Source organism: Agelaius phoeniceus, chromosome 1, assembly GCF_051311805.1.
Source record: "Agelaius phoeniceus isolate bAgePho1 chromosome 1, bAgePho1.hap1, whole genome shotgun sequence".
Taxonomy (NCBI): Eukaryota; Metazoa; Chordata; class Aves; order Passeriformes; family Icteridae; genus Agelaius; species Agelaius phoeniceus.
The window spans coordinates 123,275,998-123,303,362 of NC_135265.1; the positions used below are offsets into that span (position 1 = coordinate 123,275,998).

Below are 27,365 nucleotides of genomic sequence, written 5' to 3' on the forward strand. Positions count from 1 at the left end.
TGATTCTCCTCAGGACTCTTTGAGTTTGTGTGCTGTGAAAAAGAAAATCTTAAAAGAGCCCTAGCCCTAAATAAATTTTATACCAAGATCTGCTTTTTATCCCTTAACTCCTGTGGAGAAAAATGTCTGTAAGACTCCGGTGTAATTTTATACTGTAGTTAGTTCCCACTGATTCTAGGAGGAGTTCATCAAAAGCAGTGAAATTCTCAGCACAGGGAGCTTGTTTGAAATTTCCTTAAACAGACCTAGAATTGTCTCACTTTGTATCTATGTACACAAATACAAAAATAGATATAAACTGCCTACCTTATTAGTACAGGGCATCTTTTGAACCATTATTATTTATCTTGGAAAGGATGCTTGCTATGCTCAGATGGAAAGAGAAATGTGTTATTATTACGAATAATTAATTTTCAGTGTTTGTGTGGGATTTCATGGCATGAGAGTTTCATTGAGTTTAATAGAATTCACATGGCCAAGTACACTCACTGCTGTAAGTCTGACGGGTTTTGGGATTATAAAAAGAGATAAAAGAATCTCCATGTCTCCCACAGTAAATTACATGCCCCATTCTGTATAAGTGGCAGCAAAAGTGAAATGCCCAGTTAAAACAACCAGGTCATATTTGTCTGGCAAGATGTTGATATAATCTGCATGACTTTAGTAAAAAGCTGGACCAATCAGGGGATTACAATAAAAATTTGATGGAAGGGGCTATTTTAATAGACATACTAACAAAATTATTTTTCTGGCAAGTTGTAGTAAAGAAATACCTGAAATTGGATTGGTTTGTAATGTCAATTGCATATTGAAGTCTGGACAGATTCTGAAGTACCATGGCCATATATTTTTTAAATGGCTCTTTATTTTGGAGAAGGCTGATAAGGGAGAGATTGCCTCTCATTCAAGAGGGGAGTGGAAAATATGATCAACACAACTGGGTAGGGAATATCATTCAGATATTTTGATGCAATGCAAGACATTGTCACTGGTGTGAATGAAGTCTTGAGGACCTACCAACCTGCTGCCAAGCCAAGGTGAGTTCTGAATGGGCAGAAGTAGAACACAGGACATGCTCCAGTATGTGCTGAGATCTGGAAACAGCATTTCAGAATGCCTACCACCTTCCTTATGAATATCCCAATCACCTATTCAGCACTTTGTTTCAGCCAGTACCTAATAGTTCTTTATACTCAGCAAAAACCACCTTCTGGTAACCCTGACTTCCTCAGAACTCATCTTACACTAATATACTAATCCCAAAACCCAAAAAAACTGACATAGCTTTCTCAAGCTGCCCAGCCCCATCAATGGCTTTATATATCAGTGATTAATTCTACCAGTCCTTCTTCTATAGCCTTCTCTTCATAAATGACCCTTAATTTTCCTTTTAGATTAATATGCCAATGTTATGGAAATGTACAAATAAACTTCTACTGCATTAAAAATCTTCCTTTCAAAGAACACAGGCAGAACTATAGAAGCAATGTTGCTTTAAACTGCTTCAGCTTGGTTGGCAACAGGCAGTTCTTTGCACTATTATCCTAGGTTCTGAAATCCCTGCTCCATTCCTGACATATTACTGAAAAAAAACGTTACTATTTCAGGTGCATCATATAGAATGTTGGGGCCAAAAAATGAAGAAGTATTCATCATGCCCAGCTTTTCTGCATCTTCAAAATGGAAGTAAGACATTTCTTTTGCCCTCTCTGTTGTTCTGGGGTTTTGTCTTCTCAGAGCTAGATAGGGCCAGAATTACAAACAGGAATATAGAATCATAGGTTCATAGAATATCCTGAGTTGGAAGGGATCCACAATGATCAAGTCCAACTTCTGGCCCTGTACAGAACTGAAAAAATCACACAATATATCTGTAAGTGGTGTCCAAATGCTTCTTGAACTCCAGCCAGCTTGGTGTCTTGAGCGGTTCCTTGGGGTGCCCGTTCCAGTGCCCAACCATGCTCTCAGAAAAAAATCTTTGTCTAGTATCCAACCTAAACCTCTCTTGATACATCTTCACGCCATTCCCTTAAGTCTTATCACTGGTCACCAGAGAGAAGACATCAGTGCCTGCCCCACTGCTTCCTCTCAAAAAGAAGTTGTAAACAGATAAGGGGTCTTGTTTCCTCAGTCTCCTCTTCTCTAGGCTGCAAAGACTGAAATACCTAACCCTCTTCTTGTACAGCTTCCCATCAAGGCCCTTCACTGTCTTCCTAGCCCTCCTTTGGGCATTGTTTAGTAGTTCAATATCATTACATTGTGGCACCCAAAACTGCCCTCAGCGCTCGAGGTGAGGCCGCCCCAGAGCAGAGCAGAGCAGAGCAGAGCAGAGCAGAGCAGGACAATCCCCTCCCTTGCCTGGCTGGCCATGCTGTGCCTGATGCCTCCCAGGGCAGGGTTGGCCCTCCTGGCTGCCAGGGCACTGCTGGCTCAGATTCAACTTGTCATTGAACAGTACCCCCAGGTCCCTTTCCATGCCACTGCTTTCCAGCATCTCATTCCCCAGTCTGTCCGTATATCCAGGATTGCCCCATCCCAAGGGTAAAATCTAGGACTTATTAAATTTGATACTATTGGTGATCACCCAGCCCTCTGATTTGAATGTATTGGCAATAGGGGTCCATTTGAGATATATCTTGTATGCCTAGACAGATCAATATATGGGAACTCCACTGGCAGGGTAGTTGTCATATAAATGACAGGAAAATTTCAGGTTTAAGATTCTGAACAAGATTTGGCCTTATTTGGCTTAAAGGATGAAAGAAACTGAAACAAAATGCTGGAGTCTTAAAACTATCTTTTTTCAACATGTGGTTGAGGGGGCTGAAGGCAAAATGCTCAATGTTAGTGTGCCTGTTGTGATCGGAGACAAGGAATGACATGTGGTAGAGTCATTCCTACTGCCCTTTCAGCCCTGTTGAATGCTGGCTGTGAAAAAAATGAAGATCAAGTTGGGATAAAAATTACAGCTTTCTATGCATGTTTGCCTAAAGTGATTACACCTTTAATGGCCTGAAGTAGAGTAAATGTAAATTATCTTCATAACAGGGGTTAGCCTAATGAAACCCTCTGAAATATTGCATATTTTTGTCTTATAAAACTGACACTCTGTGTGTCATCAGACACAGAACTGGAGACAGCAAAGCAAATTTCTTCCATGAATATATACTCTAAAATTGACAATCTTGCATTTCTATTTCTTTAAATAGAAATTAAGAACTCTTTAATCAAAATTATTATTTTTATTCCTTCCTCGCAATGTTATTAAAGTGATTTGGAATTTACAGGTATTGGGACTATTCTATAGATTAATGTCTTTGGGAAAATTGGCTGGAAATCTAACTTTATTTATTTAAATAAAGTAAAAAAATAGCAATTAAACTTATTTAAAGACAAATTATTTCTAATGCATTTCAAACATATCTTAGTCTTTCTTCTTTGCTTGGTGTCATTATATTAAATATCCTACTTTTTTCTATTTTTTTTTAATAAAAAACTTAAGCTATCTTTTAAATTAGCTGTACTAGTGGCTTTGATTTGAAAATTTGGAAATAATGTATTTGACAACCTTTATATCTACTCAGTTTTCTATTTAGTTTCCTAAATTTCATGCTATGTCTCTGTCCTTATTCCCTCATTCTTGCCTATATTTTAGCTTCACACAAGGTTTTTTTATAAGGAAAACAGACTGCCACAACACCAAGATGATAATCTCTTTCTCCCTCAATCCCTTGATATTGTCGATATTGACTATCTTGAAAAAATGCAGCACAAATTACAATCTGAATTCCACCCTTTGGAGTACATAAAGCAAATAAAATGCTTGTTTCACAAGAGTTTTGTATCATATAAATTAAAGTAATTCAAATACATGAACTCATAAGTGTTTGAATTTTATGACCTCTGAGTCATCCTAAATACAATTTGATTGCCTTAGGGTGCATTGAACTGTTGCAAAACAGGTTGCCTTCACAAAAAGAAAAGAATCATAGAAATGTGTAAAAATTAGTTTTACTGTAATTTAACATGTAACCTTGTCAATTGCAATATATCTGTTTGTAATTCCTGCTTTTGACTTGTACTAAACTGCATAATGATTATTACACAGGTAAAATATTCAGTGTTATGCTATGGCTACAGCAAGCATTGATTAAACTCTCCAGTGTTCATGAGGGCTGACAGGGATTCAAAGGAGGAAATGTAAAACTTGAAGGTACAGCACTATAGTGACATTTCACTCTATAAAGCTGCCAATATTTTAATCCTGCACGTAAATCATTTTCATCAGTTCAATTCCATATCTTAATTTGTGTAGCAAACAAAGTATTGGATTGCATTATGTTTAATAATTAAGAATGTGATATCAATTTCCATATATTTTTAAGTTCCTAGAAAGAAATAGAGCTAACATTTTTAGTTTCAATTTATTTGTTTTAAAAAATAAGAATGACTAAGGATTAGGTCTAATTTTCATGTTGTGATCAACCAAACTTTCACTATTTGTTTTCATAGAACCTTTAGTTTCTTTGCCTAAGTGATGTCTTCGTCAATGTTCATGTTGTATTCATTTAGAGTGATGATTGATATGGTAATAGATACAGTGTGATTGAAAGCAACCTTTGTCAATAGGAAGGCCAAATACTCAAACACTGTATTGGTTTGAGTTTGCTCATTATTGGAGACCTTTCATAGTCATATTGACTTGCTGTCCAAATGTTGTTACTTACCTGATGCTTTCATTGTTTAAATGGTATAGACATTGGTATTGAACATGACTTTTCCCAATATTTGTCCTAAAATACACACATGGCTCAATTATCCGCTGAAAATTCTTAAGGACTATTTTCAAAGTATTAAAATGGTATTTGGGAACATAAGCTAAATGTTTGTGACAGAGAAAAATACTGTTATTTACTGGTAATGTTAATGCAATGAGTTCTGCACTGTGGATTTGTATTTCTTGATATTAGAAAATTACCAGAAGTTTGCTTTCTCTGAAATGCTTTTTCATCACAGCAGCAGAAGTCCAGGGAACCACGCTTACTGTAAAAAGAGCATTCCAGAATCACAGAAAATATAGTTGTTCTCTTATGTGTAGATTTTGCCATTCACAAGTGTTTCTATTCTTGACAAAACTCTTCTGGACTTATTGTGACCCTAATAATGTATTAGACATTCCTACAGAAGATGTGGCCCTGATTTTGATACTTACACATTTCAGAAATGTGAAGAAAAATGCACTTCCCTTCCTTTGTTAGAGCCATTGTGCTTTGAAATTTGACAAGAGATCAGGCTCCACTAAATTCTTGTGTACAAAAAAATGTAGAGGTACAATATAAACAAAAAGAATTTTTTTTTTTTTAATGCAAATACAGCAAGTCTTCATGGGAATTCAGAGTTGGCTGATGCTTTATGATTTTCAGTGCAGCCCAAATAGCAGCAGGGAAGTAAGATTCCTCTGGGAGGACACAGAAGAGAGGAAAATCATGAATTTGGCATGAGAGGTTTTAGATGGCACGGACAGTTCTCTGCACTAACAGACAGTGTAATTACAGTGAAACAATACTGTGACTATCCTTTCTGACTTGTCCATATCTTTCACAAGATATCTTCCATAAATTCCTAAAAGTTAAGACTTGAGTTCAACGAATCTTTTTCATGGCTTAAAAGGACTTCAATTACCTTCTTACCCCCTCTAATTTGCTGCCAAAAGACGGTAGTTCTGTTGCAGATCTTTCCAAGTCCCCTCAATTTTGAAAACCCACTCAAAAATGAGATGACATAAATTCATTAACTTCTCATATATAAGAGATAGGAAAATGGAGAAAGTGCATGAAAGTTTTTCTCTTTTATCTCATGTTTATATTTCCCCCAAATAAATACATTTGACCTGAAGAGTTCATTAATAATTACAAATTTATGAACTATCACAAGTGATTTTTCAATCAAGCTCTGTTTCCATATTGATCAATTAAATATATAGAAGACATTTACCATTTTCTGAATTCTCCTGTGATAGTTCCTTCAGAAAAATGCAATGAAAGACTAGTTTTAAAGATCTGAAGATAAAATTGCTGTTCAAGATTAAAGGTTAGGTAGATTTCCTTCCAAGGCCTGAGTTATCCATTTTAGTCATTGAAGTCCCTGTATTTGTTTACTGTGATTTTATAAGCACTTCTGTCCTTTTAAATCACCTGTTGCTCAAAGTAACACCAATCTATGACTTTCTTTTTCTTAATAGTGCCAGCTGTCTTCCTTGCTCAATTCCCTTGCCTTGAGTCTCTGTCTGTGCATAGTTCCTGAACTTGTGACACCAACCATCATCATACTGCAGCTACAGCAGAAGACTGCTAATGATATGCAGGCAACAAGCCTTTTCTGTATTAGGATGAGAGAATGGACCCTGAAGATTATAGAAAGGGGTCTTTCTCTTGTCTAAGTGTCATAATTCACACCCTATATTCCCTGGAAATACATGCAGGTCTAGTGAATACTTGAGGTAAAGTTTCTTTCATTCATTTCTGAACTGAACAACCTCTTCAAATTGTATGTACACTCTGGAAGGAAATATATATATCCTTGTTAGGCTGTATACAATGATAAATCATTTATTACAGAGTTCAGAAATGTGTCCAGCAATGTCACCCTTTTTTTTTTTTTAATTTATAATGGTAAATATATTATACATAATGTAAATATATATTATAATGTCAAATGATATGTTTATTTCTTTGGATTTTTACTTCACTTTTGGTAATGTTCCCTTCATTAAAAATAAAAAATTCAGATCTGTGGATATTTATTAAAAAATCTTAGGACAGAAGCCCTCCAGCTTCTTAATCATTTAATTTATAGGAATGGAATGCTGTGCTGTACTCAGAATATTTATTAAATAAATACATATTCCCTCCCAGAAAAGAAAGTCTGAGAAGCTTTTTTTCTGTTTTCTTTATAATACTGATGAAGAAACTTTTCTATTTTAATAGGAAAACAAAGTAAAAGTAAAGTAAATCATCAGTATCATTGTATTCCCATCTGCAGCTGTCTTGCCTTGATAGATTATATTGTACCAGAGGAACCTTTGTGTTGCCCATATTCTAATGTCAGTAATTCAAACTCCAACTTTACAACAGGTACAACTGGAAAAAATTACGTAATCAATGCTGTGACTCCTTGGCTTTACACATGTTAACTGAAATTGCCCCTGAGCATCCCAGTAAGGCTGGCTCAAATTGCAACGTTTTGCTTCTTAATATTTACAAAAAGTTTCCATTGAATGGCACCTGAATACCAAGGCATGTCCCACTTCAAGCAGATGGGGAAAGCATGCCATCAATGCTCCTGGTCTCTGAGCAGAAGGTACAAAGAGGAAAAGTTACAAACACTGAAATATAAAGTAGGAAGGTAATATGAACAGCAGATGTTGTGAAAGACAATTTGGCAATGTAGAAAGGAGCCTGGAGAGTGCAATTAGAAACAAAGTAGATGAAAATGTAACTGATGACAGGCAGCCAATAGAGCGTAGGTATTCATTTTTCTTTCTAGAGTGATAACAATGTTCTTTTCCTCTGCCCTTTGGGAACTTCTACATGATATTGGTGGGCAGATATGATTCCAGGCTTCTCTTCTGAGCTGTCAGGAACAAAGCTCTCTAAACTGGAGACTATTCCAATTATTGGGGTTTTTTTTCCAGAAGTTCAAAAAGGAATAGGAAAACAGGAAAATCCAGGTCATAACATTTTTATTCTCCAGTAACATAAGCCAGCAATTGCTACTTTTTACTCGATAATAGTCACTTTTTATTTTAGGAGTCAGTCTGGAATACAGAAGGCTTTGAAGTGCCTAACACTTATGAGCAACCTCTTTTTGTGTTGAAGGAGGGAAAAAAACAACTCCTGCAGAATTCCTACTGGTGAGAGGGCTTCTGGAAGAAATGGTATTCCTTTGGCTAGATTGCATTTTTGGGAAAGTTAATGGGAATCCACTAGGGTTAAGAAAAAATGGCACAACTCTTTTATAACTTTAGAGCTTACAGTAACAACAAAACAAGTTGTTTAATAAGAGCAAATAAAATGCTTATGCAGGCAAAATATGGGCAGGGACAAAAAGTCACTCCAGCTGTGAAACATCACAGTGGGCAATACAGGCACTGTGGGCAAGAAGGTTTGAAAAATCTGTTTGGATTGTGAAGGAGTTTGTTTTTTCATGGAAGAGTAAAGATTTTGTGCAAGAAGTTTCCCTTTGGTGGTGAAGCCCTGAATGAAGTATTATGTGCTAAGTTCCTTTTCAAGAGAGATGAAGCATTGAAAGGACTTCTGAGGAAAGATGGAGAGAGCTACTTGAAGCTTTTGTTTTTAAAACTGAAAACACAATCAAATAGTGAAATATTTCTCTGTTCAGTTGTGAGCTTATTCCAGGAGCCAGTGGGTGAATGATAATGTGGCTACGAGGGAATCTGGTGGATCTGATTTGACCCGCAGAAAATGGAGATGTTGCATTTGTGTTCTTCTTCCTGAGTTCATGAGCAGCACTGGGCACAATGAGAACTTATACACAGTTATAATATTTGCCATTGGAATGTATAAAGATTTTTAGAGGAATAAGATACCTGTTCAATAGCAAGCATTTCAGGTAAGTAAAGACAGCTAATGGAAAAAATGGAGCAAATGATGTGAGATAAAATAGGAGGATGTTTTTTAGCCATCTGACCTATGCTAAAGAATACAAAAGTAAGTGGAGTGGCAGGTGGAGGACTTAATGTGTTAGGTAAGCAAGTCTGAAAAGGAGGAGTCTTTCCAGAAGTATTCTATGTTTTTCATTGTCAATAGCAGGTAGGAGAGGAAACTTGATTAAAACTTGGAATATGAAAAAACTAAAGAGAAAAATGTGTGGTAGAGAATCTAACAATGAGGAAAACAGAAAGCTGATCAGAAATAGAAAAAATTAGGGTTTGGAGATTTGGAATTCAAGAGGTGCAGAATGTGAAATGTTGAGGATAGAACAAAAATGCAATCTCAAGAATTGAAAGAATTGAGAATCTACAAAATCAAACATAGTAAATCAATAGAAAGTTTGAAGGAAAGTTAAAGATTGTTAAAGATGCAGTAATTAGGGGCAATAAGTCCTATCCTAGATGTTATCTTTTAAGAAATATAGGACTAAAAAGGGTGCAAAGACAGAGAGGGAAGATTGGAGCATTCCCTAGGTTCCCTTTGGTAGACAGAGACAGAAAGACAGATGATGAATGCTTGGAGTGGTCTAAGGTGAAGAGGAGAAGAGAGATGATATCAAAGAGGGGCAAAGAAGTGAAGGATAAAGCTGAAATTAGGGACCATAGTGACAATAGGGAAGAGGGAGGTTAGGGAGGGAAGGACAAATCTGTGAGCATCACAGCCAGAGAGGATAGCTTGGAGATCATAAATACAAATGAATGAAAAGCTGTGGAGGGGTAGTGAAGGAGAACAAGAGGTGATCTGATAGAAAAAGCACTAGAATTTGAAGATAAATAAAAGGAATTGGATTTTTGGTTTTGTTTTGTTTTGGTTTTGTTTTTTTGGTTTTGGTTTTGGAATATCAGTAAACAGAGAGATTTTCCCACCAAAGAGGCAAATTTATGTCTGCAAACTAACTAAACAGTTGAGATTTATATATTCAATGTTAGTGAATAAAAATTAAACATTTTATTGGTGTTTGCCTGTCCATGATGCATCCACCTCCATGCTAATACTGTTTGTTAATCTTTCCCTGATGACATGTGACTGTAATTTTCTGAGTGTATCAGATCTGTTTAGCGCTGTCCAAAATAAAATAGCATGAAGATATAAATGCTAATGGAGAAAGTGCACTATGGGGAATGGACATCATAACATGAAACTACTTTCTTTATGTACATGAGCTTTAAGCAAAGAATCTTGGGGTTTGATTGAGGTTTGATTTTTTTTCAGCATACTCACTCCCTAGATTTTTTTCTCCTTATAGCTTGCTGTATGTCACGTACTACATATAAAATGAAGCTCAAATTGCTACTTGCTACAAATTAAGCTGAAGAAGATCTGTGTCTGACCATCCTAAAGCTGTGAATTGAGCTTTCATGGATGGATGATTTTATTTCAAGTCACTTCTTTTCATTAGAGTTGCCCCAACTATGGACTTCATTTCAGAAGGGCTTAAGAGGTGAGTGCAGGCAGTTTTGACATAAGTTATATGAATAAGTGTCATGGTGGGGGAGTTACATCAGATGTGAGATCAGTATTTGTGTAAGGGGTAACTGCACCACACAAATAAATACCTGAATGACATGAATATCCTAAAAAGATTACAAAAGAATAGAAAATGCATGTAAGTCCAAGAAGACAAAAAGAAATCCTTAGAAACACTGAATTCTCACATGATCACAACTTTTAAAGTGTGATATTGCACTTTGATGCATATGTCTTTAATACATATAACTTGGAGATGATACACTGTTATTAGAGACTTATCATGCCTGATGTGCAATGCAGAGGCGTTTGCTTTGATGAATTGGAATTTGCTGTCATGAATCCAATGGCAGCAATGAGACACATCACTACCACTAGCATTCAGAGGCTTATAGCTATAATTACCCTATATTAATACATGGACATATATGGGACAGAAGCAAATATCTATCTATTTGTGTCCTCCACCACAAAATTCTTATTTCCTTCAATGTTTTATACCGCTTATGTGTTTCAAACTTAATCCTGCACATCAAAATAACACTTAGCCTTTATAGCTACACTAAGTGCTCATATCACTAAACATGTATATTATTCTAGACTTATTTCCATGAGATTTATGCATACTGTATAAAGAAGCAGAAGAAGAGAGAGAGAAGTGAGAATTTCTTCCCTGCTTAAAAAGGATTTCAGCTATTCAAAAGATCTGAGAACAGTAGAAAGAGAAACATAAAGGAAAACAGTAAACTCTAGGAGCTGCATCCTTTGTTACGAGATGCATATTCATTGGAGGAAAAAAAAGCTGGAAACCTTTTAAAATTGCACATATACAATTTTCAGCTGCTCTTACTATTCTGTATGCCATTCAGTTTTAAAACAGACAGCTTGGCTCTGTTTATGCAATTTTAGAACTGTCAGAGTCTTCCTTAGAAATAATATAAATGCAGCTTGTGAAATGGCTTCAGATATGGGAAGCCACAAGGATTTGTATGGATTTCTAAAGTTCTTAAAGTCCTGTTTAAAATTTTACAGAAGGAAAAAAATCCCTTTTTGCCCATAATTCTAGAAGGTCTGGAAAAGCAAATGTACCAATTTCCCTTTTTGTGAAATATAAAAATTACCAAGCAAATTTTCACTGTGTGTTTGCCACACTCTTTTTTTTGGTAGGTTTTTATGCAGATCAGAAGCAGGACAGGGTCCAACCCAGTTTGGGAATTCAGGCAGATAATATCCACACCTGGATAGGTGGAATGTCTAACATATAGGAATATGATGTGGTCTAAGAAGAGCCTGGAGACCTTCAACAGGGGGGCTTGCTTGTGGTATAACTTGCAAACCTGCAGGAACTGTCTTTGGTAGCTCAGTCTGGATGTTTACTCTGTGTCTGGGCTGCCCAGACAAGCGCCACACAAATTGTGACTTTCATGTGGATAGAGGGAAAATAAAAGGTGTGAGCACACTGTCAAATGCTGTAGAGACCAAACTTTATGAACAGTTAGGAAAACATTCTTAGGGAAACATTTACTTATCTTTCTTTTATTTTCTTTCTTTCTTTCTTTCTTTCTTTCTTTCTTTCTTTCTTTCTTTCTTTCTTTCTTTCTTTCTTTCTTTCTTTCTTTCTTTCTTTCTTTCTTTCTTTCTTTCTTTCTTTTCTTTCTTTCTCTGTCTCTCTCTCTCTTTCTTTCTCCCTCCCTCCCATAGGTTTAGCTAGATTCAATACAGGTGTTATACATAAAATTGCCCAAACTGAGAAACACTCTGACCTCTGGTGTCTTACCACCATCTGTTTTGTACAAAACTGTTCTGAAAATATTGCATTTATGAATTCATGAAGTATCTTACCACTTCATTTCTTTAAGAGTTTGGGTTTTAGAAGTTATCTTCTTGTTTTACTGCAAAACAGGAACGCATTCCCTCCATTCCCCCCCCTCCTCCCACCACCCTCAACCTCCTGAAACAAACTGTGGCTTTTTGTTTTGGTTTTGGGTGGGGGTTTAAGTTCTCCAGAAGTGGTGGGGGGGATTTATGGTGGTTTGTTTGTGAGTTTTTAGTTGATTGGTTGGTTGGGGTTTATTTTTTTTTAAGTTATTCTGCTTAATATTAAAGGTATGTTACACTACCTGTGTATCTTGCTTGTGACATACTTTACCTGATTCACTTTTTAATTTGTCTAAGCTTGTCTTATCACCAGTGATGTAGTCTGTTATTGATTAAATAATTCATTTAGCTGTCCCCAAGATGACAAATCTGCTTATTGTCATGAGAAAGTTGATATACTATACTTTGTTTACAAAGGTTGTACAACACTCAGAAAGTAATGTATAACTACAACATTTTTATAGATTTTACATATTATGTACATTTCATTACCAGTTACATCCAGCAATAAATATATTTATATGATAAAAATTGAAATTGGCACTAAAATAACTCACAGTTATTGGTTGGGTTCAAAGTAAAGAGAATCAGGAAAAATTTGCATGGTGCAGGAAAAATTTGCATGGCGAATTAGCTTATGAACCTTTTAATAATTTTATCATGTTTGCTAAGCTCTCCCATTTAACCCTTTAAACACTGCTTTGGGAATGCACAGAAATTTCCTCCCACTCTCTAAACTTGTGACCGTAGTGTATATTGCATACATCCAGAGACACATCCCAATTTTGCCTTTCTGTATGAACTTCTCATATGTATTGCATGGGTTAAGAAGAGTTTATCTTGCTAATTTTATTCTTAAAAATATAACTCTGTTTCTAATTTCACACTACCTTGAAGAAGACATATTTTTAAATTACAGTTCTAAGAAATCCTGGTTTTTCTTCATCCTCCCCTTCTTCACTCAGAATACTACCCAGAATCTGGATTAACATATTGAATAAAAAAAAAATTATCATTCTTATCATCACCTTTTCAGCTAAAGATCTCCAGCCAGACACAGTTTTAGTCTCTGCTTGTAGAACCCACACTGTTTCAGAGGCTGTTTCAGAAACGGGCTTGAAAGGGCTTTCAGAATTTGGATAAGATGAGAAATGAAAGGGAGCACAGCAGAATTAGAGGTGTGTTTAGCACACTACTTCCACCCTGATAAAAGTGCTAAATACAGGAGTGAAATATGCAAGTAATTATTGTCAAGGAACAGTAAGAATGGCAAACTTTTTGTATTTGAAAATTGTTCTTTCTTGCATTTGGGCCTGGTAAACTTCATCTCCTCAGTTAAACCAAAGTACAAATGCCTTGTTTTCAATGTAATAAACTCATAGAAACAAAGGAAGGAACACTGTAAAATTTTCATAATTTTTAAGGCATTGCCTTTTTATGCAGAAATATATTTTACAAATGTTGGATAACACCTTTTTAGCAAAAAAGATGCTGGAGAAATTAGCAAACATGCTAACTAGCAAATGTATGTGAATTAATCTTCAAGTGCAGTGTGATAGGAAGAGTTTTCAGCATTACTAAATAATCAGCAAAAAATGCTGAAAAAATGCAGCTTAGGCTGCAAGTGTAAAATATACATACTGGAAGTTAAGAACTTTGGAAATATACTATTTCACTCCCTAGGTAAATTTTTTCATTCTATTTTATCTATGCATTAGTTTTACATTTATTGCCTTTGGATGTAACAAAAATTTGACCTGTGATGTTCAATAGACTATTACAATTCCAAAAACCATGTTAATCACTTTAGTTTTTAAAGGAGCAAATTTGGGTTACTTTTATTGCCTGTGTCAGTCAAAAAATACATACAGTGGATTTATAAAGATGTATGTTTATGGATGTCTGTGTCTACTGACCTACTGAATAATGTACCTGAATTTATACATTTTTATATATATGTATATGTTTGTATATGTTGACTAAACATGTAAATAAGCATTTTCAAGTGATTATAACCACCCAAGTTTTTTCATAATGTCAGTATATTCTCACAAGTTTTCAGTGTTATTTTCCTCACAACATTTGAACATTTTTGATGCATATCATTCTGTAGACCCCTCTGGTGGATTCAAATTATATATACAGACTTTCAATTTATATTTTTGTCAGTTTATAAGGCTTTGTACACTGTGCTTCAGTAGAAACAATGATTCAGAGGTGAAAAAAAAATTAAAATACATTTTCATAAAAAGGGCACAAATTATTGATAAACACATCTATGTTTGCAGATTGGTTATTTCTCAGAGGTTATTTGGGGTCATAATTGTAAATCTCATTACCTTGCTTGAAGGAGAAGGTCTCTTTCATTATTACGGTGCTGAGGTCCATATCCCTGAAGCTAATTGCAAGGTATTGCTTCAGAGTTCTAATTGTTTGCCATCAAAATAGCTGTGTAAGCTTGATTAACAGTGTTCAGCAACATTCATAATAGTCCAAGCCTGGTCCTGCATAAAATAGAAACTGGGAAAAAATCAATAAGATTTAATAAGATCAGGAACAATCACTTACAATAGTACATCAATCACACAAAGTAATAGGTGCAGGATTTGATAGGGTCCTGAACTGCCTGAGAGATTCATAACCAGTACTCGTTAATGATTTGTTCATTTGCATTTTATCAATCCAGCTACAGCTGACAAGCAGAAGGAGCAGTAAGGAAATATGTTGACTTAAACTCATCAGAGTTCGCAATTAAAAAAAACCCAGATAACTTAATAGGAAAATCAGACATGGCTATATATGTGGAAGGTGTGTGTATATACATGTGTAGATGTGCTCTTTCTTGCTGCAAGATTATAATAAATTCCCACTCTATTGTGGCTATTAGTATTCCCATAATCCCTCAGAAAGTCTGCTTATGTCTGAGAAAAAGTACAACAAAATATAAATTTTTAAATTCTACTTGGTGCTTCACAATGTTTCTTTCTCATTGCATTTCACATAGTGTATTGCCATCACAATACTTAATATGAAACATGCATATTGTCTTGTTTTCCTACCCTTTTAAATAAATAAAGCCCTGGGCTTTGCCTTGGGCCAAACCCATATCAAACACAAAACCAATAGTAATGAGATGGCTTTCTGGTGATTATTATTTAGCATTATATCCTATATCAGCAGATTTTATGTCTTTCTAAAGTAATTAGGTTTTGTTTACTATCTGAACATTTTTTGAAATTGTCATGAATAAACATCAGATCTCATTTATCCAGACTCTTGCCTGTTTGCAATGCATCAGTCTTTTGTTGAAAATAAGAAACCCACAGCCAAGCCAAGCTAAAATGCTACAAAAACCCCCACATGAGCTGCCTTGTGTGTGGATGAGTTATTTAGAGAGTGATCTTGTAGGTCTATCTGCAGACTGTTTGTTTGCCTCTGTTTGTTGGGTCCATTTTGATGAGTGTCTCATTATAAACCAGATTACACATCTCCCTTTTCTGAGGAGCAGTTTGCTCTGTTAGATGTAGTAATTCTAATTTATATCCCAATTAATGTGTTTCCCTAGTATATAGTCTTTTCTTGTCCTTGCACCAGATTTATTTTTCTTAACAGACAAAACCTTAAAATACTGTCTTTGGTTCTCAAGAGTATCTCATGACCCAGAACATGTGTTGTTTATTTGTACAATGCCTTTTTTTGCTCATTTTAGTCAGCTTCTACATTTTAAAAGGAAAGCAGCAAATTCTTAATCAATATGTGCTCCTGTCACATCATCTTATACTATGACAGCATCTAATACCAGTACAAAGTCTGGGCTTCCTCAAGACATGGTTTAGAATGGAGATTGTCACACAGCAATATGATATGGAAAGAATTTAATTTGGGTTTTTCATGCTACATCAGGCCCTTTGGCCTTGGCAACTCTAATGGAGGCCCTTCCCAGGTTAGGTGATACCATGATTTTTGAGGTAAGAGGACGACTGAATTTACAGGCTGACTGATGCTGTGATTTTAAGGTTGCACCATGACCACCCCAGTGGTATGTGTTCCATGGAGAAAGAATTGGCAGGTTGGTGGCTTTGTCAGAAAATTGGCTCAATCTGTAACGAGATTTCAGAAATTATATTCTCTAAACTACCATTCTGGGACATGTAAAAACTATCAGCTACTGTATTAATCATGGATTAGTTGTAATAACTATTAATTTTATAGTACTTTCAAATTTTTTATAACTTTACAAATATATCCTGAGCTGGATAATTAAATCCATGAGCTGTATTAAAATTGGAGTAGCAATAAAAGAAAGGGAATTATTTGCTACAGTAAGTCTTGAGAAAAGGATATTCTTTTTCTGATTCTGAGCTGACCGTGAATAATTTGTGGTTTTTAATAACTATGTTTTCTTCATCAAATGGCTCTTTAATGAAGAAATACTATAGCCTCTGAGTTTGCTAGATATTCTTGGATAAAAATATTCATTTGGCTGTTAGATGTGTGTGATTTAAAGCTAGCTATTCATTTCTCTGATTAGGTTTGACAAAATAGTCCCCTTGTCAGCTGCTCCTTCAGCCTGCCCTGTAAGTTGTCCCCGAGTCACAGACAACCTGTAACACCTAAGCCACCAGAGTCATCAACTAAATTTAAGCCCAGGCTGATTTCCCCATTCAGTTTAAGTCTAGGCTGCAGAGTCTAGCAAGAGCTAAAATGTGCCACAATGAAAACTCTATCATCAGAAAAAGGCAACAGAAATGTCTGGAGTAGTTGCCTTTCCAATTTACTGACAGAGGTAAGCTAGCACCTTCAGTATCAAGCTAGGTTTTGCTACTGCTTGATTAAGCTTTTTCAGGAACCAACCTTCATCCCTGACTGCTGTGCCAGCAATGCAGACTGAAAACATCTTCAAAGAAGAATAAGTCCCCAAATCGTTGAGAAAAAGGCCAGGTATTTTTTCATTTCAGATCAATTTCTTGTTTTCAGATATATGCATGCATGATACCCAACTGTAAGCTTTCCGCAAGATGTAAGACCTTGAGAGATAAACATGTGACTCATGAAATGAGGATGGACACGTGTTATCTGGCTGTAGCTGGGGGCTGTGCCTTTTAGTGGGACTTCCAATCCTGGGAAGCCCTGAGCCCCATTGTACTGCAGTACTGTCTGGCACCATCTCTCTGTCTCTGTGACCCAGGACAGACAGAGCCCGGATTTTCCTAACCAAGACACGGGATCAGAGAAAGGAAACCTCTGAAATGGCCTGGGTATGTGAGAAAAGAAAAAAGGAGCAGAGACATATGTCAGGCTTAGGGGATGGAAACATCTGTGTGACATAGACACACCCACCATGTGCAGGAATGCCCAGTGATTGACAATATGAAAATTTTAGGATTTATTTTTAATGAGTGTATCGCTGCTTGGATCCTCAGAGGCAGTAGTTATCATTTTGCTCTCAGGGGCCAGATTCTGGAAAGAAACTTTTCAATCAATTTCACTCTTTAGAGAGCTTAAAAACAGAATCAATAAAAGACTTCCATAATTTCAAGAACCATGGGGGGAAAAATTGAAAATTCACAGAAATTTTTATGGAGAACAGCTATAGGAAAATTGCAAAATCACATGCAAAAAATCTATGCAAAATCTCTATGCAAATCACAAGAAAAGGGAACATAAAACCAAGTCACTAAGTATCTGAAATGCCGAATAAAAAGTGGTAGCTTGTGTTTACTCTGATTTTTTTCATTCTGCGAGAGCTACATTATTTACCCTATGCTTGTTATGACACTCAGAATCTAAAAATACTATGTTGGAAAACTATGTTCTTGCTAAAAAAAATTATGAGCTTTAGAAGCACTTTTCCTTGTCTCTTTGTGACGTGCTATATTAAAAAGTGATTTAATATTGCTGTTGCTGAACTTTTAGGTGTGACAATATTACATTATTCTAGACTTTAGGAGTGTCTAACTACACTATATTTCTGTTTCTTTATAAAAAGAAGTGACTATGGAAAGATCTCTAAATATTCTGGGGAATAAGAGATCTCTAAATATTCTGGGGAATAAGAAGCAAAATACTCCAAATTGCATTCTGCCATAGGAGGAAGTAACAGGAAAAGCAAGACCCAGTTCTAGGCTACTGCTGTTCTGTAAAGACATATCACACTAGAATGTTTTCTAATCCCAAAGAAGAAACAGAAAAGAAGGGATTTCATCAGTACGCCCCTGATTTGGGCATAAGAAAGAAGCTCTGACCAGTATTATAGCCTGTGGCTGACAACTGACCCATACACCAGTTGTGATACCCACAATCTTTGCAAATGAGAATCAGGGTTTACCATGGCTACAAATCAGGTATGCAGACCAAGCTGAAAAAAAATTAGCTTCTGCTTATGAAATTCTAAACGTTATACATGCTTTGGAATGCATTTTTCAGGCCTAGTTTTGAAATGAAGTAATAGTAAAAGTAACACAATTTCTGAAGACACTAAAAGTAATACAATTTCTGAAGACATCATGTTAGCTAACACTGTTAGCAAGCAGAGCTTGAGGTCTCTGTCTTTCAGTGAATTCCAGATTGAAAGATTTTCTGTTTGACTTGTGTTTTTTCAAGTTTTTCCCCGAGAATACTTAAAATATAGGCTTAATTTTCTTTTTTCTTCTTCCTTCTTTTCTTTTCTTTTCTTTTCTTTTCTTTTCTTTTCTTTTCTTTTCTTTTCTTTTCTTTTCTTTTCTTTTCTTTTCTTTTCTTTTCTTTTCTTTTCTTTTCTTTTTTCTTTTCTTTTCTTTTTTCTTCCTCCTCTTCTTCTTTCTTTTCCTTTTCTTTTTTTTTTAATCATGTCACCATGTTGTCATTTTTTGTCATGTATATTATTCCAGAAGGATTTGATGTCTAGAGTGATTGCATAAATCAACTCAACTATGTCACTACTTATAAGTTTGCAATATGTTAACTCTCTTCATAATTTACATAATGTTTAAATAATATACCTTCTTTTTCCCTTACCCCTACATTAATGTGATTAGAATCAGTGGAAGCGCTATAATTTTCTTGTAACGTGTGCTTTCCACCTACGCTTGCTTATTACAAGAAGTATCGTTTCTAAAACTAGCAGCCTCTGATCAGTTTAGCTGTCAAAAATTATTTTTTTTCCAAGAACAAAATTACCTTATAAAATATATTATTGTTTCTACTTAGTATTCCTGTTAAGGTAAACAAACAACAGAAAATTGTTGCTTTGTCTTATTTATTTCCATGCTGGCACCTAACTGTAAGTAGTAGTGGAATACATCTTCTGATATATTATGCAATTAAATTGATGGATGGTTAATTGAGTCAGTATGGCACACCATATGTGTACTCCTGACCTGAATGTCACTGGTCAGATTAAGGCTTCACACATTTGACCAAAGAACATATGCTGTTACTGAGAATGTGGCTCTAGATAGGATGGGGATTTTAGTACATGGAAAAAAAATCATCATAACTGGCTTTGCTCTTAGGTTGTTGGAGCCCTGGCTCCTTAGGAGTCCAGCTGTAAAGGACTTTAAAAATAATGAAAGTTATTAATTAAAAGCTTACTGACATCATGGCCATTAACTTTGGCAGGCTCTTTCATTAATTTATTTGAGGTCTCTTATTACATGACATATCCTCATCATAGTGTTTGTGCCTTTGTACATCAAGCTTGAGATCTTATTGGCTTTTAATTTGAGCTTAGCCTTTTCTATTTTTACCTCAAATGCCTTATTTTTTTAAAGAAAGAAAATATTTTCCTTATTGGTGGGCATGATACATATGCAAGCAATAAGGTACCAGAAGGAGGGGAGCTCACAGACCTTTAATGACAGTGACACATAGACATCAAAACACATACAGATTCTCAACAGAAACATTCTTGTATATATAGTTACATCACAGTTGCAAATAATGGTATTTTTAGAAGTGCCTTGCTAAAACATTGTTTTCATTATGATTAGTCCTAGTTTTTGGCTGATTTAATATTTCTGTTTTATCTTATTTATCTAAATAATATTTAATGACATTGTATTTTTTTGTCAGCTATTTTGCATATTTTACTTCTAAACCAGCTATTATGGGAGCTATTTTAGCTTCACAAATGTTTTAAAGTAAATTATGTTATTTTACAAAATTATTGCAGTAGAACATACATCTGAGCAATAATGTTTTATCTTTGACATTGCTTTGATGACTCATCCATTTTGACAGGTAACTGCTTTAAAGCTATTTAGTTTGCATCAACACTGAGATAAAACGAGACTTGAACAATATGTACCAAAGAAGAAAAAAATATACTGTCATTACATGGTTAGAAAAAACAAAGATTTGTAATGGGAAAAAACAGCTAATAGGGAAATATCTTTGATTCAGTCATTGCTTATTGTAGCAAACCTGCATACTCTTTATCCACTGACTTAACCTAGAAAAAGAGTAGTACTGTCTCTGCTGCATAATTTGTTACTGCCACTTTGAGAAAGATTATGATAATGTACATATAACAAAATTGACAACAACGGAGGAGTCCTGTAATTTTGAACTAAATTCAAGGAGGCTGCTCTGAGCATAAGAACTAACAGTGTCTTCATTATGATTAGCTTACCTTTTCAAGTGTTCTGCTAGGAACCTCTATCACGTAAATTGAGGCAGGAACTTTATTATCATCACTATAGCAACTGCAGGGAAATTTATTTCAAAACAGTTGGCTACCTGAAAATTTTCTCGTGATGGAAAGAACAGCAGATGATATATACATTTTAATTCATTTTCATTTATTCCTGTTTTGAAGTGTTCCATAAATGAGTGAAAGGCTTTTTTCTTGTTGTTGTTTTAAAGACAAGATAGCCAGTTCCATCTTAATTTTTTTTCCTAATCCATCTTTTTTTCACTAGGAGCAAAAAGGAGTGCTGAAGGATTTTGGTTCTATCATTATATGTAAAACTTTAATTATGCTAAGATATAGAATATTTCAAATTGTTCATTTAATGCACAATTCTCTTCATTATTTAATTTTTGAGCTTAGCTGTTACCTGGCTTTTCTTTGACTTTGATCTTAAATCATATAACCGCTCAGCAAGAATCGTGAAGCATGCTTTTTTTATTATTTTCCCATGGTGTTATTATCTTCTGTGCCTAAAGAAAAGGAATAACTGCACAGATGTATTCGTAGGGGATGTGAGGAAACTGTAGATGCACATAGAAATTGAATGCAAATACAAGGAAGTGTCTGTTTTTTGTCCATGGCAGGATGGATCCCATGTTCACACTTGCAATTTTTCATGCACAGCCCCCATTTTGTTGCATTTCTGTAATTACAGAGCTAGTATAATGCTGAAAACAACGGTAATGCTTCAGAAACTGGCATCAATCTTTTATTGAAAATATACAAACAATTTTTTTAAAATTCTTTCTGCTCCATGATAGTTTTATTTTCTTTAAAATGAAGAAAGAGAAAGGCAGTGTTTTGAAACAAGGGTTTCATTAAATGAGCAGAGAGAAATGGAGAAATATCTCAGCTGTCTTGAAAACCTTTTTCTCCACAAAATATAAAAAGTGTAAAAATTCTTATTATTTATGCATTGTGTCTGGTGTTCCATTATGAAAGTGCAGTGTATCTCAAAGGTACCCCATATAACACACTTCAGTCGCTGCTTTAACCAATGCCCATTTTTTATTGAAAAAGACAGTATAAAATTTACTGCAATCTGCATTAACAAATAGATCACATGATGGGGACTTCTTTAGCTCTCTTTTACTTTTACATCTTACTTGTAGCCAAATTTCTCTCAACTCCTCCTAATAAAGAAGAATATTTTGTGCTTTGGATTTCTGTGGGTTCTTCCTTCTACTATGAAATGGAAATATGTTAATTTTCTTTCACAGACAGGAAGGCACTTAAAGAATTGCTGAACATGAGAATGCGAGATTGAATGCAAAAGAGTCAACACAGTTGAAAATTTCAGGTACTTCGCATGAGGCTCATTTTCACTTGATAGTTTTAGGAATCTCACCAGGACACCTACCTAAACAGTCAAGTTGTCCTTAGGTCCTTAAATAATTCATTGGGAAAGGTTTGCCCCTCCAGAACAGAATCAGAATTGCTCTCTGAAAGTACATTTTTTTCTTCCGATGACTGACTAGGAGTCTATTGTACTCTTCCTTAATTCTCTAAAAAATCCATCAGGTTGAAATATTTTCACTCACAAACATCTCACAACTGTGGAAGGACAGAATTTTCAATTGCAATATGTTTGGTTGGGGATTTTTTGTTCAATATACTTTGGTTGGTTGGTAAGTTGTGGCTTTGTTTATCAGGGAGCATTTTTTTGTGGTGTGGTTTGTTTATTTGTTTATTTAGTTGTTTGGCTGGTTGTTTTTGTTTGTGTTCTTTGACACTTTTTTGAATCTACAAACCCTTGAAGAATATGAAAATCCCAGGAGGCCAGACCTTGAAATCATTGCTGCCAATGGGAGTTTCGCCAGTGACTCTCCCAGGATCACTATTTCACATTTTTACACAAATTAAGACTCAATAAAGAAATGTCCTTGGAAATGTGACTGGAACAAGTCAGGGTAACTATGTGAATGACCAGAGATTAAATTAGTTTTCAGGGCAGCTTAATAGTTATCAAAAGAACATCTATCATTAGGTATTATAATCCATAAACACAAGTGATTACTTTGTGGAAGAAAGAGCTAGTGCTTTGAAAATCTATCTCTAGGCATTGAAACAGCCATTGTAAAATGTTGTTCATCTCTATGACAGCTTAAAATATTTTTGGAATAGAGATCTCAATTTATTAAGGCAAAAGATCTATACATGAATGTATTTGGGCCAACTGCAGTATCTCACTGAAGTCCCATCAGAACCAGCCTCACCCTACACTGATTCACTATTCTGCTAGCATGTACACACTTGCAGTGTTAGCATTTCTGCTATCCACAGAAAGCCAGGTACCTGCAGTCCCAAAGTACCCCACAGGCTCTGCCACTTCTTCCCCTTCCCCTCGGGCTTTGACAGCCTTTTCTCGTGGGAGCTTGGTCAGAGCTGCAGAAGGAAGAGCCTTGATGGGGTCTCCCACTTTCCTTCACCTGAGACGCTCCCCCTGGATCTTTGCTGTAGCCAGTATTCTTGCTGTTCTGATCCTGACCCTGACCCACTGACCTGATATTCTGCCTTGACTGAACCAGGCCCATCAATGGGGACTTATCTGTGATCCTTGGACATAGGGTAACTCTGGTCCCTGTCACTGGTCCTGCCATATACATCTCACTGGGCACAAAAGGATGGCACCCCATGAGCATGGCACTGACTGATCAGCCTAACCATCATCCATGGACCCTGCCTCCAGGCCCTTTGCAAAGCACCCTCCTCCTCCTGCTCCCTGGTAGTACAACTCCCAAGGGCCAGCCAACCTGAGATGGGAAAGCAGTGCTCCAACTGTTCAAGAATTTCTTTGTTTCCTTTCACTCTTGGTGACTGCTTTGATGAACTTGTATCTGGAAAGATTTTCCTATGTATAATGTTGGGTTTTGGTCAATACATAAGAGACAGTATGTATATCCTAATTTAGCCAATAATATGTTGTTTTCATGAGCATAGAAAAACTGATTGCAATCCATTTTTTTTGTTGGATCCAGTGACTTGAACCTGAACAGATATATGGCCCCTTTATGTCCTCAGTTCTCATATATGCTTTTATGAGAAAATGTTCCATTTGACAAAGCAGGCATTGTGCCAGAAAATGAATTATTAACCCCACAACCATAGGACTAAGGTGATTGTATGTTATTTTCACTTAGGAATTCCAACTTTGAATTCTGCTGTAATAAATGTTTGTGAAGAACAGAACACTCCCAAAAGAAAGACTCAGGATAGATGCAGTCAAACACAAAGACTGTGGCATTCACCTGAGATTCTGGAACCTGGAAAGTCACTGCTTGAACCTCACTTCTCAAATACAAATAAAGGAAAGGAGCAGCACTCAGCTGGCCATCTGAGGAAATCTGAAGGGTATGTCCTCAACAGTTTGTCCTCAGAGTCTCTTTATGAGGATTAGAGAATGTGTTGTGATGAAGAATGGAAAATATAATATATTTTGTTTGGAAATCCAAGCTTTTTCCTGAGTGTCCAAAGGGTTATCATCATATGATATATCATATGCATATATCATGCACTAATACTACCATCTCAAATTTTAGAAGAAAATAAAAAAAAACCACAGTCTGAATTTCATGTCTGATCTCTCTTCTTGAACTTCAAATGTAAACTTTGTTATAAGAAGTCCTTTTCAACATTTCTGGTTCTCTGCCATCCTCTAACTCTTGAAATGTTGGAAAAGATAGCTCATGCATAATGCATTAGGTGAAAAGTCTATAAATTTTTTGCTTTTAATTCATTTAGGAATCAAACTAATTTCATTTTCCTCATTGAGTATATTTTTATTCCTTGTAAAACAATCATTAAAACATTCAAAATAATAGAAGTGGAATAAGAAAGCATATCAAACATGTAGTTTTAATAATAGATTGGATTGTTAAGTCAGAAAGAATTAGGTAATTGTAGACAGTAAATATTTTAATGCATATTCTCCTCATGGATTGTTAATTCGGTTACTTACATTAGAATAGTTGCATAAGAAAAACAACATTTTTTGCTAAATCAATTATCATAGAAGGCATTTTCTTAACATTTATGCATTTACATTACATATGAATGAACAATATTGTGTTTATATCTAATTTAAGAAACATGTTTCTAAGGAATTAAGAATGTGTCCAGGATAGAAAGGAATGGGAGGCACCTCACTTTGTTAGAAGAAAAAGGGCCAAAGTTCCCCTAAGACCATCTACTCAGGATTTGGGTTTGGGCAGAGGAACATCACTGAATCAAGATCTGGATCAGAAGGGTTCCTTGGAATTGAGTGAAAACTTATCAATCCATTCAGTTGAGAAGGGGTCAGAAGAAGGGAATGTCGGTCAAGAATTTTTATGGTGGTTAAATGGAGAAAAAAATTATATTTCCATTTGAAGTATTAAATATATTCTTACAATTATAGAATACCTTTTTCAAAACCTTTATCATTCCCTATAAGTCTAAGTCCCATTAACTCTGAAAGTAATTTGAATGCTTTTGAAAACTCAAGTTACATACCCAAGAAACAAGTATTTCTAAAATAGTTACCAATACCATGCCATCAGTGTCTAAATACCTTGTAATATGAAAAAAGTGACATGGCTAGGCATGTCCATTGTCCATAGCAAAAGGCATCATTTTGAATTGAACACACAATTAGAAACTATTAAATTAAATTGTCTTTTAAACATATATCTGTATCCATCACTCAATGCTTCAAATAACAGAGTTTTCTTCACGGAAGCCCCTGTAGAGTGATGCCATTGTACCTCTTGAAGCACAAAAGGAAATTTCCCAAAGAAACAAAGGCCTCAGTAAGTTGCTTGAAGCCACTGCCACTTCAGCATTCAATTGGAGCTCTCAGTGTTACCTTTCCTGACCTTGGTGAAAATGCCAACATAACAGAAGCAACACCACTAGGAAAAAAACCTTGTACTTCCTAGGGACTTGATGAACATAAGAGGAAGAAGGGAGCAGTGAAAAAATCATTACTGACATAGTGTCTCTCCAGAGCAACACTCTCTCCCTGCTTCACTGAAGGCAATTTCCTGTTCCTGGGATGGAGAGTCACCTCCTTTCCCAAAGTTTCAAAGATCCAGTATTCTCTGTACACTTGTTGCACCCACTAAATATTATAAATGTGGGATGTTTTGGCCAGCTGGATAGGAATAAAGGGCAGCTATGTATAACCTTCAGGACCTCTTTCTCCTTCATTTGCAGTAAAATAGGGAAATAAATACTTAGAAGACATCATTTTCCCCCTCATTCCTAGACAGTATAGATCAACAGCAAGTAATACAGACCAGTACTTTTACATGATTCAACCTCAAGAACAGTTTTCTGCTCTTTACTATACTTCAGTCTGGCTGATTTTTATGCATTAGTATAGAAGAGACTTTTCAATATTCAAATGGATGCCAAGCACAGTAGTATAGTGCATTAACCTTTCCCTTTGAGATATTTTAGTTCAATTGGTGGCAGAGAAAACCACAAACTGTGGCACAACTGTCAGTCTCATAAATGATTTGTGACTGTGTAAATGCAGATGCCACAGCTGTCATGTAATCTGCACACAGGCTATACTGGGAATGTAACTCAGACCCTTCTGCTCCAACAACACGGGCCTTTTCCATTTGTACTGTTCCATTAGCTGTTGAAATGGCTTAAAACTAGAACAATTTATCCTTCCCCTTTTGAACTTTAGCAAAATAGGACAGAGCTCTAAACTAGCTTTCATTTACCAACCAAAATTCTCCCAATGTGATTTTCTAAAGCAAACATTTAAATCCAGTGATACCTAAATAGCTGTCAACGGTATTATAGAGAGCTGTACAAAACTTAAAAGCCCAGAAACAGATACATTTTCCTGGTTTCAAGTGTCACTGCAAACCACAGATTCATGACTCTGGATTGAATATAACATTTAATTTATGGGTTTGGGTGGAAACCAACTAAAAGCTGCAAATGCTTTGGAGCTTTTATTTTAAAAGACCCAAAATTGCAATTCTGGCTAAGATTTGCTTTTTGAGGGAGTTAGTTTGAACTGAAAAATCACAAAGCAATACCAGGGAGAAAATGAAATCATGTGAAACAAGTCAGCAAGGCATGTCCCAATATGGAATCAAAACACGGCATAGATACCTCGTGCCCTTCCTCTGCAGGCCCAATAGAAAGGATAGTCACAAAGCCCAGCAGGTATATACCTCTTTCCAGTAAAAGGCAAGTTGGTTACTTACTCTCCTCTTTGTTTAAGAAAGACACAAGGATCAAAAGGAATTTTTGAGGACTGAGAATTTTTCACAGGACTCAGAAACATAAAGGAGTATGACAGAAAATTGCAAAGGCCCCTATTATTTCCTGATATAATATAGCAGTGCTGACTTCACTTACTTCTCAATAACTGATCATATATTCCTCTGTAGAAAAGCAACATTTTTCCAAAACTTAATATGGAACTGTTCTAAAATTATTACAGGAAACATATTTTCTCAGCTACTACATTTAAGCAGAAAAGCTCTGCTGAATATAGTTTTATACTTTCTTTATTTGTTTATATTCAGGAACAGTTGGCAATTCTTTCCACCACCCCACCCCATTTCATTGAGCCTATAGGTCTTCAGGCAATCAGCAAAGACTAGAACAGA

General features: G+C 35.6%; 1 long non-coding RNA gene across 1 annotated transcript in view; it reads right to left on the reverse strand.

Moving 5' to 3' along the window:
* Positions 1-20,716, reverse strand: part of LOC143696122 (uncharacterized) — a 77,849-nt gene extending 57,133 nt beyond the window's left edge. Inside the window, exons 1-2 of the long non-coding RNA XR_013185529.1 lie at positions 20,689-20,716; positions 14,417-14,597 (exon numbers count right to left, since the gene is read on the reverse strand). This is a non-coding gene — a long non-coding RNA (uncharacterized LOC143696122). The remainder of the gene's footprint in view (positions 1-14,416; positions 14,598-20,688) is intronic.
* Between the last annotated feature and the right edge of the window lie 6,649 nt (positions 20,717-27,365).